The following is an 11,879-nucleotide window of genomic DNA, read 5'->3' as shown; positions in this document are numbered from 1 at the left end:
ATGGGGGATGGGGGGGGGGGGGTGGAGCTGGGGAGGTGAGGTGGCTCACTGATTCCCTGGGTTCAATACCCACTAACACACACACACATTAAAAAAAAAAAAAAAAACATGAAACCTCAAAGTTATCAAAGTAGCTCAAGAACCACATACCCAGAACACCATGAAATAAAATTAAACAAAAACAAAAAAACAATCAAAAAGAAAACTGTCTGTCTAGATATGCAAGACCCTGGGTTTGATCCTCAACACCACCAAGGGGAAAAAAAAATAACTGAAAATAAATTTACCTATTTGTAGAATGGAGACTAAAAATATACTATTAAATAACTTGTGGGGCAAGGTGTGGTGGTGTACACCTATAATCCCAGTGGCTCAGGAGGCTGAGGCAAGAAGGATCACGAATTCAAAGCCAGGTTCACCAAAGGCCAGGTGCTAAGCAACTCAGTGAGACCTTGTCTATAAATAAAAAACAAAATAGGGCTGGGGATGTGGCTCAGTGGTCAAATTCCCCTGATATCAATCCCTGCTATGCGCTCCACCCCCACCCCCACACCAAAAAAAAAGAAATAACTCATGGGTAGGTGAGTGCAATGGTGTGTACCTGTGGTCCCACATACTTGGGAGGCTGAGACAGGAGGATCACTTGAACCTAGGGGAGGATTGAGGGCAACCTGAGCAGCACAGCAAGACCACATCACAAAAACCTCTTAGGTTTAAAATATATATATATACAACAAATTACAAAATATTTAGAATTGATTGACAAAGCACATACAGCAAAACATTAGAACTAACATGGTCCTTAAGAAGTAGTTTATGGGACTGGGCTGTAGCTCAGTGACAGAGTGCTTGCCTAGCATGTGTGAGGCACTGGGTTTGATCCTCAGCAACACATAAAAATAAACAAATAAGGGCTGGGGTTGTGGCTCAGCAGTAGAGCACTTGCCCCGCATGTGGGAGACCCTGGGTTCGATCCTCAGCACCACATAAAAAAAGTGAATGAATAAAATAAAGGTATTTTTTTTAAAAAATAAACAAATAAAAGAAAGGCGTACTGTCCGTTTACAACTACCAAAAAAAATCTTAAAATTTTATTTAAAAAAGAAGTAGTTTATAGCCCTTGAACCCATCTTTTTTTTTGGCGGGTGATACTAGGGATTGAACCTACCACTGAGTTACATCCAACCCTTTTTATTAATTTATTTTTTTAAGACAGGGTCTCACTAAGTTGCTTAGGGCTTTGCTGAGTTCTGAGGCTAGCTTCAAACTTGCAATCCTCCTGCCTCAGCCTCCCTAGTGGAATTACAAGCATGAACTACAGTGCCCAGTTGAACCTATCCATTAAAAAAAAAAGCAGAATAGGCAATGCTAATTATCTACCCAACAACTATTTCTTTCTTTCTTAACTGATCAAACCTCAAGTTGCTCAGTCAAAACATCCAATTTGTGGGACTAGGGTTTTGACTCAGTGGTAGAGCGCTCGCCTAGCAAGTGCGAGGCCCTGGGTTTGATCCTCAGCACCACATAAATATAAATGAGTAAAATAAAGGTACCGTGTCCAACTACAACTAAAAAATAATTTTTTTTAAATCCAATTGTGTTCACATCACATCAGGTAACTCCCAAAACAATAAAAAATAATCTATTAATCTTCCTTGCAGCCAAGAGAGCCCATGTAGCATAGTTCTAGTAGAGAAGCTCCAAATAGGAATTGCTATGTGAGGCTTCTGAGAATGCCATTGTTTTCCAATGAAATTGTCCTTTATCCTTCCTTTTTTTTATAGCCTAAAGCAAAGATTCATGATGTCTGCATTAGGAGTAGTATCTTGTGCTATGGTTTGGATATGGTTTGATCTCCAAGGATTCATGTGTTTGGGGATTGATCCCCAGTGTGGTGATATGGGACATAGTGGGAACTTTAAAAGGCGTGGCCTAGTGGGAGGTATTTAAGTCACTGGGGGCATGCCTTCAGAAAGGATAACTATTAATAGCTCTCAGAGGACTCCTGAATTAATTCTCTCATAGTTGAGCTCCTCCATAGTCCCAGCAACTCCAGGAGGATCACAAGTTCAAGGCCAGCATGAGCAACTTAGCAATACCCTATCTCAAAAATAAAAGGGGTAGGGAGTGTAACTCAATGGTGGAGCACCCACTGGGTTAAATCCCCAGTACCACGCACACACACAGCAAGTTGCTATAAAAGACTAAACCTGATCTGTAAAGATGCTGTAATCTCAGAGGCTCAAGAGGCTGAGGCAGGAGGATTGCAAGTTCAAAGCCAGTCTCAGCAACTTAGCAAGACCCTGGACAACTTAGTGAGATCCTGTCTCAAAATAAAAAATAAAGGAGCAGGGGATATAGCTCAGTTAGTAGAATACTTACCTCATACACCAAAGGCCCTAGATTCAATCCCCAGCACCACAAAAATAAATAAATAAATAAAAATAAAAAGGGGTGGAGATATGGCTCAGTGGTTAAGTGCCCCTGGGTTCAATCCCTGGTACAGAAAAGAACCTTATCTGTGAATCATTCTCTGATTTCCTATCTGGTTATGTGCTTTCTTTCTCCCTCCCACACTCCTGCCATTATAATACCATTTGCTGTGATCCTTTACCAGAACCATATTGATGCTAGTGCTATGCCCTTGAACCATGAGCCAAATAAATCTCTATAAACTGGCCTGCCTCAGGTATTTTGTTATAGGAATGAAAAATGAACTAATGCATCTTATACCCAAAAGGACAAAGGCCACACACTAAAGATAGAAGAGGTAAATACTGGGCACAGTGATGCATGCCTGTAATCCCAGCTACCAGGGAAGCTAAGGCTGGAAGATTACAAATTTGAGGTTATCCTGGGAAACTTAGTGAGACCCTATCTCAAAATAAAAATAAAAAGGACACTCTTCAGGCTATGGTTATAGCTCAGTGGTAGAGCCCTTGCCTAGCACATATGAAGCCATGGGTTCGATCCTCAGCACCACATAAAGATAAATAAATAAAATAAAGGTATTGTGCCCATCTACAACTAAAAAATACATATATTTTTAAAAAAAAAATTTTAAAGGGCACCCCTTGGTTCAATCCTCAGTATCTCTCTCCCTCCCTCTCTCTCTCCTCTCTCTCTCTCTTTCTCTCTCTCTCTCACACACACACACACACACACACACACAAGCAGCAGCAGTTTAGATTGTACATGACTTCCTTAAAAAGCTACACAGCAGGAGCTGGGCTTGTAGCTCAGCTGTAGAGCACCTGCCTTGTACATATGAGGCACTGGGCTTAATCCTTAGCACCACATAAAAATAATTAAAATAAAGGTATTATGCCCATCTAGAACAACAACAACAAAACATTTTAAAAATATACAACACAGGAATATTTTTTCTAAGATTTCTAAGAAAAATTAATCTCTAGTCAGGAACAGTGGGGCAGGCCTGTAATCCCAGGAATTTGGAGTCTGAGGCAGGAGGGTTTCAAGTTTGAGACCAGCCTCAGCAATTAAGCAAGATCCTGTCTCAAAATAAAATCTAAAAAAGAGTTAGGCGTGTAGCTAAGTGGTAACTTGCCTTTGGGTTCAATTCCCAGTACCAGAAAGAAATATATATCTTATTTGAATAAACAGCTGTGTTCATGTTTCTGTAACATACTGCCAAAGACAATATTAACTCATTTGCAAAAGATTAGAATCAGAGGGGTTAAAGGTCAACTACAATGCTAAAAAAAAAAAACAAGGAAGCAAACTTAAAGAATGTATACTAAGAAAGATAAAAGCAAAATTATAAACTAGAAAACAAAGATGATTCAACAAACCAAAAGGTTCAACAAACCAAAAGGTTCAACAAACCAAAAGCTAATTTGAGGAAGGAAAAAAATAATAAAATCTCCAAGTGACTCTGATCAAGAAAAAATATTTATCTTTGGGACCCGACCTACCTTTCTAGATTCATCACAGGTCTGTCACTCCTTTACATGCACACCAAGTTTGAACCAAATACAATTTCTCACCATTCCTAGTCCTTACTCCTTTGTGCCTTTACGCATGCTTTTACATCTGCATAATATATCCTTTCCCTGCTTGGTCTGCCTGACAAACTTTCTCTTATTCTTCAAGAAAATGCAAGGGTGGGGCTGGGGATGTGGCTCAAGCGGTAGCGCGTTCGCCTGGCATGCGTGCAGCCGGGGTTTGATCCTTAACACCACATACAAACAAACATGTTGTGTCCGCTAAAAACTAAAAAATAAAATAAAATTTAAAAAAAAAGAAAATGCAAGGGTAATTTTCTCTGGACACCCTTCTCTAATCTCTTCAAACAAAGTTTTGTACGAGTGCTTACTACTACATTACCTAGCATCCCATGCATATTTTCACACACTTACCAACTGTGCATTGTGCAATTTCAAGCCATTACCAAACATACTGTTTTAGCGGATACTACATTTTAAAAGAATTTCCTGTTTTCCACCCTAACCAAGGAACTCTTTCAGAGCAGGACTTTATCTTATTTATTTTTCTATTCCAAGCAACTAGAGCTCAATATCTTACTCCAATGAGCATTAACTAAATATCTATGAAGTAAATAATGAATAAGAGAAATAATTGCAGTGTTTATTACATGCTAGAATACAAGTATCAGCTGACTGCTTTGAGATCATAAAGGACAAGCAATCAACCAAGCAAGCAACCTCAATGCAAAATAATACACTCTAGAATCATCTTTTTGTAGTTTTGTAGTTCATGTGTCTTTATATATATCATTTACAGAAATACTTCTAAGTATTCTGAGTGAATCCAAGGTTAACATACAACTTTTTATTATTCCAGTTTAATAAACAATAAGGTGAAGGATTCTTGGGAGATAATTCTTTATGGAAGTGCTGCACACAGTAAAATTTGCTGCCTGATAAATAAATCTCTTGATGTCACTTAGTGCTGAGCTTAGCCCACTAGAGGCATCTACAAAAGTCTTTACTCAAATAGGAATAGACAAGTGCTCTACCACTGAGCTCCATCCTTAGCTAGAAAATCTCACTTAAACACGGCAATTCAATTCACACACCCCAAAACACTGAACCTTTCCAGAAAAGCTTCCTCCCTGAAACCCTTATGTTTCAAGGGTGTTGCAAAACCCAAATAAATGCAACAGGGAAAACAATAGGAAATTTAGCAAGCAGCATCTTTGAAAGGCCATATCTAAAGTGCAGAACTCCAAGAACCACTAGACTGTTACCATCTTCTTCCTCCCAAGCTATTCAATGCTGAACTCCTTTAAATAGAATAGTGGCTTTCTTTTTTAAAAAATTTATATATGTCAACAGAATGCATTACAATTCTTATTACACATATAGAGCACAATTTTTCATAACCCTGGTTGTATACAAAGAATATTCACACCAATTCGTATCTTCATACATGTACTTTGGATAATAATGATCATCACATTCCACCATCATTTCTAACCCCATGCCCCCTCCCTTCCCCTCCAACCCCTCTGCTCTATCTAAAGTTCCTCTATTCCTCCCATTCTCCCTCCCCCATCCCACTATGAATCAGCCTCCTTACATTAAAGAAAACATTTGGCATTTGGTTATTTGGGACTGGCTAACTTCATATCTTCTCTAACTCCATCTATTTACCTGCAAATGCCATGATTTTATTCTCTTTTATTGCTGAGTAATATTCCATTGTATATTTTTGCCACTTTTTTTTAATCCATTCATCTACTGAATGGCATCTAGGTTGGTTCCAGTTTAGCTACTGTAAATTGTGCTGCTAAAAAAAAAAAAAAACCCATATTCAGAGTATGTAGGCTATATTTGATTATTTCTTTGAAATTATTGAGACTTGACATTGAGCCTAATACATAATCAATTCTGTAAATATTCTATTTTATTAATGTTTTCAGGATGAACATATCTCCTTTGGTTTACAGTTTTTCGATTGTGTCATTCTACTTTTGGCAGCTTTGGGGGAGGTTAAAATCTCCTACTATGGTTGAGTATTTTTAATTTCTCCCTATAAGTCTATGAACTTTTACCTTATATATTAGGTAAATATAACAATCTATAGCTTCTTTACTTTCACCTTTGAAGTTACTCATTTTATCCAGAATTATGATTTATTATTTCTAAAAATTGTTATTATTAACTTTTATTTGGTATTTGCTAGATAAAAGTTAATAACAACAATTTTTGGAAATAATAAAGCATAATTCTGGATAAAATGAGTAACTTCAAAAGTATTTGGTATTTGCTTGATAGATTTTCTCCATCAACTAGCTTTCAAACTTTCTATGTTCTTACATTTTGAAAGGAGCTTGTGTAAATGAACATAAATGTATTTTTAACAAACAGAGCAACAAAATCCATATATTTCACTTTTTGGATGCTTCTGTTGCTGTTTTTAAATTTCCTATTACATTCTTTGAATTTTACCTGTAAATTTGCTCCATTTATATTTACAGTGATCATTGATCGACTTGAGCTTGTATATTTAATTACTTAAATTTTATGTATTCATCTCACTTGTTTAACTTTATTATATCACCTTTTTTCCTCTCATTTTACATGTTTGTTTTTTTAAAAAATTATTGGGGCTGGGGTTGTGGCTCAGTGGCAGAGGCCTTGCCTCGCACATGTGAGGCACTAAGTTCGATCCTCAGCACCACATAAAAAATGAATAAACAAAATAAAGATATTGTGTCCATGTGTAGCTAAAAAATATTTTTTAAAAAATTAAAATTATTAATCCTTTCTTCTTACCACTGACTTTCACTGGTTTAGAGATTACACATTTCTCAATTATTTAGCATATATATCATTGCCATTGAATGTGCACATTCAATTTTTCTAAAATCTATATTTATATTCTTAATCTGTCTTCCAAAAAACATGAGGACTTTGGAATTCTTTAAGTCTCATCATTGTTTTACCTGCTGTATTTTTCCAGCATTTTACATCTGCGCCATTTCACCCTAAAAGTTGATTTGTTATGGCCACCAGAATTATCATTATTTTATTGTCAATGTTATGATTGTTATTGAAGTTATTACTGATGGTTGTATTGTAGTTTGTAGAAAATAATGTTTAGAATTGTTACCACATCACTTGAAATCTTGGATACATTCCCCATCCTTCTCTGTCCTGCACCATTAATTCACTTAATCTGTTTTACATTATCTGCTGCTTTGTACTTTTGTGCTATATGTTGTCCAGTTCTCATATTTACTTAGTGCTTAATATATTTTCACTCCAAAATTTGTTATTCCTTGGTTCTATATTTATTTCTCTAATTTTGTCACTGTATTCCATTTTTTAAAAGAAAAATATATACAATTTAGAAATTCTATATCAGAATTTTGGTTAATTTCTATTCTTGGATATGTTCTATTCAGGGTTAAACCTTTTTGCTATTACATTAAATGATTCTTCTTTTCATTTTTAATTATTAAACATTATTTGCATAATAAAATAAACAAACAAACAAATACAAAAGTGGCTTTAACCCCATCAAATTTATGATAGATATGGCAACTTCTCTGATCTTTAGGAATCTATTTCTGACTTCTGCTTATCTCTCTAGCTATTTTTTTTTCCCTCTTCTCCACACCCTCCTCCAAATAGAAGTATTTCTCAAGGTTCAATCCTTGCTGCTCTAGTCTTCTGTGTCCATAATATTTCCCTTGACTGTTTCTCACATTCAAAACATTTTGAGTTTTAGTGATTAAAAATGTGTATTAGGGACTAGGGTTGGGGCTCAGTAGTAGAATGCTTGCCTAGCATGTGTGAGGCACTGGGTTTGAGTCTCAGTTCCACATATAAATAAATGAATAAAATAAAAGTTCATTTAACATCTAAAAAATATATTTTTAAATCTTATGTTATTCATAAATAATACTGTTTTTATGCCAGTATTAATTGTAGAATTAAGAATTTTTCTCAACACTTGTTCTTCCTTTCCATTCTTGGAGCAGTTCAACTCTGAAATAGTTGCTTTAATGCACAAAAAAAGGCACATGTACACACACTAGTGTTACTCATGGATGTTCTGGGTGTTGGGGATGGTTCTGATCAATCCTACAACTTACCACTTTATTTCACACTTAGCCTTGGTATACTTAGACATCTCAATCAAAGCAAACCTTCTGAAAACCAGTGTGTCAGAAATGTCTAATATGCTTTCTCCTTTTACTCTCCTTGTAGAATATGTACGGATTAGCCATCGTACATTTTTTTTTTTTTGCAGGGGCGGGGGAGGAATGGGGGGCAATATGCTTTCTCCTTTTACTCTCTTTATAGAATATGTACGGATTAGCCATCGTACATTTTTTTTTTTTTGCAGGGGGAGGAATGGGGGGCAGGTACCAGGGATTGTACTGAAGGGCACTTGACCACTGAGCCACATCTCCTGCTCTTTTTTTTTTTTTTTTAATTTTTTTTTTTGAAGAGAGAGAGAGAGAAATTTTTAATATTTATTTTTCAGTTTTCGGCGGACACAACATCTTTTGTTTTTGTATGTGGTGCTGAGGATCGAACCCGGGCTGCACGCATGCCAGGCGAGCGCGCTACCGCTTGAGCCACATCCCCAGCCCTACCGCTCTTTTTTTTGTATTTTATTTAGACACAAGGTTTCACTGAGTTGCTTAGGACCTCACTGTTGCTGAGGCTGGCTCTGAACTCGCAATCCTCCTGCCTCAGCCTCCTGAACCACTGGGATTACAGGCATGTGCCACTGCACCCAGCTACATTGGTTATTAAAACATACAAAAGCACTGCCTCTTATTATAACAGTAGCACACAGTGTTTATCAAAAGGAGACATATAGAGAAGCACAAATACAACTATATAATAAAACAGACAATTAAAGAAAAATCCTTTATAGACTCAGGCTGCAAAAAAGATCACATTTAAAAGAAAAAGATTCACTTTCTTGCAAATTTCACAAGTTACAATTTGAAAGATTAAAAAAATATTGATTACGCTTGGGTGTGATAGTGCATGCCTTATAGTACCAGCTACTTTGATGGCTGAGGCAGGACTACTTGACCCCAGAGTTGTACACTAGTCTGGACAACATAGAGAAACCCCATTTAAAAAAAAAAAAGGTTTTGTATAATTGGGACACCAAGTCACTGCAACAACACTAGTATTTTGAAACTCAGCATCTAAATTCCCAAAGCTGCCCAATAATATATAACCTTCACCCTCACCTTCCTAAGCAAAAAAATAAAACATCCCAGAACAAAATAACATTCACTTGCTAAAAATAAAAACACAACTGTTGATACTGCTGCAGAGTTAAAGTTCTCATGACAAACTGTACATGTACTAAATAGCAAAAGCATAACACATAAGTCAATTTTTCAGTACAAAGAAGATGGCAAATATTAGGCTCTTGTAGTTTATAAATTTACTGTTCCTTACAACTTGGCATTTCCAGACATGGTATTGCCAATTTAGAAAAAAATATCAAGGGGGAAGTGGAAATTCAGCCTCTACCTTATAACTAGTTATATACTTACAGTATAAAATTAATCTGGGTGAGGCCAGGCACAGTAACACATGCCTATAATCCCAGGCATGGGGAAGGCAGGAGGCTGAGGCATGAGGATCCCAAGTTTGAGACCAGCCTTGGCAATCTGGGAAAACTCTGTCTCAAATTAAAAAATATTAAGGGCTGGGGATGTAGCTCATCTATGAGTTCAATCCCTAGAACCACCTACACACACAAATTAATCACAGTAAATTCTATTAAAAAAAGCCAGGTGTGTGGCACATGCCTGTAATCCCAGCAGCTCAGGCAGTTGAGGCAAGAGGATCACAAGTTCTAGGCCAATCTCAGCAACTTAGCAAGGCCCTAAGCAACTAAGTGAGAACCTGTCTCAAAATAAAATCATAAAAATTATAATCCTTTATATATTTGCAAAGTATCACATTGTATTGATGTTTCAGTGATTCCTTGTGAATATTTGGGCTATTTCCAAACATGCCATTAGAAATAATGAATAGGGCTGTGTTTATAGCTCAGTGGTACAATGCTTGCTTATCATGTGTGAGGTTCATTTGTTGTTAACAAGGCCTGACTTCAGGAAGAATCATTTTATCAGAGTCTAACTTACTGAGGTTTCTTTCATTCTTTTTCCTTCTTTAGTACTAGGATTGAACCAAAGGGCATTCTACCACTGAGCTACATCCTAGCCCTTTTTATTTCACTTATATTTTGAGACAGAGTCTTACAAAATTGCCCAGGTTGGCTTCAAACATCAATACAATGTGATACTTTGCAAATATATAAAGGATTGAGGAAATTCTTAAATACTATATGGAAAGACCTCCCAGCCAGGCTTGGTGGTGCATGCTTATAATCCCAGTGGCCCCAGAGGCTGAGACAGGAGGATCGTGAGTTCAAAGCTAGCCTTAGCAACTTAGCAAGACCCTGTCTCTAAATAAAATATTAAAAAATGCCTGGGGATGTGTCCATGGGTTCAATCCCCAGTAACAACAAAAAAAGAAAGAAAGATGTCCCAGATAAAAAGTTGATAAGGCAAGATATGGGGTTGAGGGTGTAATTCAGTAGAACACTACTTACCTAGCTTATAAGGCCCTAGGTACTATCCTCTCCTCTTGGGAAAAAAAAAAAAAAAAACAAAGAAAGAGAGAAAGCAAGGTTCAGAGTGCCATGTATGATATGCTTCATTATTTTTTTTTAATTTTATTTATTCTTTTTAGATATGTATGACAGTAGAGTGTATTTTGATATATTATATATACATAGAGTATAACTTATTCTAATTAGGATCCCACTCTTCTGGTTGTACATAATGTGGAGTTTCACTGGTGTTGTATTCATATATGAACATAGGAAAGTTATGTCTGATTCATTCTACTGTCTTTCCTATTCCCATCCCCCAGTTTATTATTATGTTTTTTTTAAAAAAGAGAGAAATAAGGAACTGTATTTGATTGTATAGTCATAAAGAAACTGTAAGGATACAAGAAAGTAAGAATACTAGCTATTTGTGGAGAGTGGTGGTTTGGGGCAAGCTGTTTGTTTCATTTATGTTTGCTTGTTTGGGGTTTGTTTGTTTGATGGGTTGTTTTTTTTTTTTTTTTTTTGTACTAGGGATTGAACCTAGGGGCACTTTAAGATTGAGTTATATCCTCAGCCTTTTAAAAGTTTTGAGACAGAGTTTTACTAAGTCGCTTAGGGCCTCACTAAGTTGCTGAGGCTGGCCTCAAACTTGCAATCTTCCTGCCTTAGCCTTCTTCAGGCAAGGTTTGTTGTTGTTGTTTTGTTTTGAGTCAGGGTCTCATTCAATTGTCCAGACTGTTCTCAAGCAATTCTGTCAGCCTCATGAATAGCTGGGACTACAGGTACTTGCCACCATTCCTCACTTAGGTAAGGTTCTTAAGAGCTTTTCATAGTGGGGGTATATAAGAACATACAATTAATTACTTTAATTAAGCTTTTAAATTAGGATTCTTATAGTTCATTAAATCAAGAGAAACTTAAAAAAAAAAACTCTTAAATACCTACCAATCTACTAATCTACTACTGTGTCCATCTACAACTAGTTCATTAAATCAAGAGAAACTTAAAAAAAACTCTTTAATACCTACCAATCTACTAATCTACTACTGTGTCCATCTACAACTAAAAAAAATATTTTTTTAAAAAATGGTGCTGGGGGCTGGGGATGTGGCTCAAGCAGTAGCGCGCTTGCCTGGCATGCGTGCGGCCTGGGTTCGATCCTCAGCACCACATACAAACAAAGATGTTGTGTCCGCCAATAACTAAAAATAAATAAATAAAAATAAATATTTTAAAAAAAAAATGGTGCTGGAACATCCGGACATGCACATGCAAAAAAAAAAAAAAAA

The 11,879-nt window shown here is 36.4% G+C and overlaps 1 protein-coding gene across 1 annotated transcript in view; it reads right to left on the bottom strand.

The window, feature by feature from the left end:
* LOC107141827 (dual specificity testis-specific protein kinase 2-like) overlaps positions 1-11,879 on the bottom strand; it is a 62,604-nt gene that overhangs the window by 15,932 nt on the left and 34,793 nt on the right. The gene's annotated exons all lie outside the window — the stretch shown is intronic.

The sequence above is a fragment of the Marmota marmota genome, unplaced genomic scaffold, assembly GCF_001458135.2.
Source record: "Marmota marmota marmota unplaced genomic scaffold, marMar, whole genome shotgun sequence".
Lineage (NCBI taxonomy): Eukaryota > Metazoa > Chordata > Mammalia > Rodentia > Sciuridae > Marmota > Marmota marmota.
The sequence above is the reverse complement of the archived record's forward strand: the minus strand, read 5'-3'. Positions and strand labels throughout refer to the sequence as shown.